We start from the raw sequence: 3965 nt of genomic DNA on the forward strand, positions 1-3965 counted from the left end.
GGGAAATGGGAGGCGGTGGCGGGGAAGAGACGGAAATCTTTAATAAATAAATAAATAAAAATTATGCCTCACGTCAGCCTGCTAATGGAGGCACAGGGCTGGCATCTGGAGAGCTGCAATGAAGCTGTGACTAGTAAGGAGCTTTGGAAAGTGGCAGAATGCTCCTTTGTGTTGTACACTGAGCGCATGTGCAGTCACATGTGGGGATAGTCTTCCAGCAACTATCTGTTCCCACACCTCCTTAGCCCTAGGTGGGACTGTGATACACCTGTGTGATACACCTGTGTGATACACCTGTGTGATACACCTGTGTCCCAGTCATGGTCCCTGGCTGCCATGATGAGGCCAGTAGAACCCTGACTAGGCTGATAATGCTATCAGAGCGACTCGGTTTATACAGAAGCCATCCTACCAAGTTTGAACTGATAAGGCGACTGGACTTAGGCCAGTTACTAGGGTCTGAAGTGAGATGATCACAAGTTCAAGTCCTACCAGAAGTTCAGCATAAGGTCAAGCCCAGGCTAAGACTTTGTTTGTCAAAAAAAAAAAAAAAAACAAAACAAAACACCAAACCTGAAAAGTTACAGAAAAGGAGGGTGGGAATATCGCTTACGGGTAGGGCATAGGTGAAGCCATGGACTCAGTTGCCAATACCACCATGGCACAGTGTTGAGTAGGCTTTCTTGATCCCAGTAGAAGTTTCCAAGAGTAGAGAAAAAGAGCTGAGTCTTAAGGAGGCCCCTCTAGACCACCTAAAGCAACTGCTAGGCAGCATGTCCTGTCATCCTAATTCTCACTGGAATAGGAGGACTGGGAATTTGAGGCCAAGCTGTGCTTCAGAGTAAGTTTTAGGTCAGTTTGCATGATATAGTTAGACTCTGCCCCTCAAATAAAACAAAACAACAATAACCACCTGATTCCAACTCCACCTGCCAGTGGCTCAGATGGCAGAGCCAATTCAAGCCAATTGTTCAGTCAGCATTGGCTGACATCTCTGTCACTGGCTGTGACATGGTTCTGAATTTCTTCTAGAGCAAGGGGGAACTCCCCCAGGAAGCCTCTCCCCTAGAGACTACCCAGAGCATCAAGGCCTAGTCCTCAGCGAGGACACCAAAATGAGAGGACTAGATTGGCCTCGAATTCATTAATGCGAGTCTCGCTTCCTCTATCTCTCTCTTTTGTTTTAAAGTACCAAAAGGCCAGCCACTCATTTCCTTGGGTTCACACAAAGATGATGTAATCAATTGTAAAAGCTGCCGATGAAGGACTAGAGAGACGACTCAACAGCCTAGACCCCTAACTGTTCTTCTAGAGGACCTGGGTTCCAGGAACCCAGCACCCTCCACCATGCGATTTACTTCCAGGGGGATCTAATACCCTCTTCTGGCTTCTTTAGCTAACACATGTACATAGTATAACAGACATAAACAAGCAATCCAGCGTATGCAGAAAAAATAAACATTTAAAGCTACTGATAGGCAGCATACAAATAACAAAAAATGAGGACTGTTGATACATCAAAATATACAGTACAAACAATAAAACAGCTGACCTGGAGATGTTCTAGCTTCAAACAAAGCCCCCGCACAGTAGATATGAGAGTCCTCTGTGAATTCCCTTTGCCTTTGGATCTGGTTTTAGATCTGAGTAAAAGGGAGAAATGGATATAAAGGCCTCAGCTGTCAGAGGAGTAAATTAAAGAGACTGGAGTGGAATATTAGTTTAAGATGCGTTATATTCATTTATGCTGTGGATATTCATTTAATAATATAAAGATGTGTTGCATTCTTTTATGTTGCATTTGTTTAACTCTGTGAAGCTGTGTTTCTTTGCCTGCCTAAAACACCTGATTGTTCTAATAAAGAGCTGAATGGCCAATAGCTAGGCAGGAGAAAGGATAGGCAGAGATGGCAGGCAGAGAGAATAAATAGGAGGAGAAGTGTAGGGAAGAGTGAGAGTATCAAGAAAAAGTATCAAGAAAAAGGAAAAGAAAGACAAAAAGGCCAGAGACGAATTGTAGTTAAAGAAAAATGAGATAAAAGTTAGAAAAGTTGGCTAGAAACAAGCCAAGCTAAGGCTGGGCATTTATAAATAAGAGTAAGTCTTTGTGTATTTATTTGGGAGCTGGTGGTGGGCCCCCCAAAGGGTTAAAAACAAACAAAAAAACTACAAGAGTCCTGATTTGGGGATGTTGTCTATGCTCTGTCCAGTTTTAGCCACATCCGCTTGAAGAAATCTTAAACCATGGCTACAAAGGAATTCAAAATGTCTGTGAGTGACTTGTCTCATTGCTGGTTTATACCTGGAGGAGAAGTCCATCACAGAAGGGAAGGCAGTGGGAGCTTGAGGCTGGTGGTCACACTGCGACCACAGCCAGGAAGGGGCAAGTCATAGTGCCCACAATCAACTGCCTTTCTCCTTTTAAATCAGTCTATGAGCCAAAGCCCAGGTATGGTGCCACTCACAGTCAGGGTGGGTCTTTCTGCCAAAAGTGACCTAATCAGGACAAGAGGGATGGCTCAGAATTTAAGGACCCTTGCTGCTTTTGCAGAAGACCAGAATTCAGATCCTAGCACCCACATTGTGCAGCTTGAAATCATCTGTAACTTCAGATCCAGGGTATCTGACAATGTTGGCCCTCACAAGTGCCTGCACTCATGTGCATATACCCACACACACATGTTGACACATGATTAAAAATTATTTTTAAAACCTTTAAAAGTTTTAACCCCATCTAGATAATCCCTCAAAGACACTCTCAGAGGCCATGCTAATCTAGATGATCCCTCCAAGCATGATCAGAGGCTTGGCTCCTAGGTTAATCTAGTTTCTGTGGTGTTCAAAGTCAACATTAAGCACCATCACAATGTGAATGTAACTCTTTCCCAAACAGAGGCAGTTGTGGTTTAAGTAAGTATGACTCCCATAGACTTGAGTGTTTGAATGCTTGGCTCACAGGGAGAGGAAAGAACTATTAGCAGCTGTGGTCTTTTTGTATTATGTATGGCCTTGTTGGAGGAAGTGTGTCAGTCTGGGGGTGTCTTAGGGGTCTCATATGCTCAAGTTATGCCCAGTGTGACACACAGTCCCCTTCTGCTGCCTGTGGATCAAGATGTAGAACTCTCAGCTCCTTCTCTAACACCATGTCTGCCTGTGGTCTAAACCTCTGAACTGTAGGCCAGCCCCAGTTAAATGGTTTCCTTTAAAGAGTTGCTGTGGTCATGGTGTCTATTAACAGCAATGTAAACCCTAAGACAATGGTCATGTACTGAGTATGTTGGCCTGGTTTGCCACTGATCGCAGTTCATCCCTGTTGGCTCTTAGAACTGCAGCCCACAGACATCCCTACTTCTAGAAGTCTATTCCAGGTACTATGTAAAATCAGGGGGAAAACCATGAAAAACAGCATCCCCACACAGGACAGATATCAGGAATCCAGGAAGATCCGTGCATCATTTCCCCAGATCCTGCAGCCATATGTCATTTCTTCTGCAAAGCCATGGCTCTTCTGTCACTCCCAGTGCTTTCCTATGAGCCAATACAAACAAACAACAAAAATCAAAACAAAACAAAAACTCTGTACCTTTCTAAGAGAATTACACTCAGGTCATCCAGGAACAAATGAAAATCTCAAGCCGTCTGCCTTTGTAAAATCAACCATTCCTCCCTGTTGAGTGAATATTTTCTGCTCTGGCAGCATGTACACGGATGACCATGGTGTGACCTTCCACACATGTTCAGTTCTGTGTGCCCTGCACCCTTCTTCTCATCTCTCTGGCCATATGTTCTCTTCTTCCTGATAGCGCTTCCTCTAATCTGTCCTCTTGGTGTAGTCAAGAATCATGTTGAGCTCTCTGCTCTTGTTCGAAGACTCTGCCTGAGATTTCCAAGTTATTGCCTTCTAAGTCTCCCAAACACACACACACACACACACACACACACACACACACACACACACACACACA

This window comes from Microtus ochrogaster, unplaced genomic scaffold (genome assembly GCF_000317375.1).
Source record: "Microtus ochrogaster isolate Prairie Vole_2 unplaced genomic scaffold, MicOch1.0 UNK83, whole genome shotgun sequence".
Lineage (NCBI taxonomy): Eukaryota > Metazoa > Chordata > Mammalia > Rodentia > Cricetidae > Microtus > Microtus ochrogaster.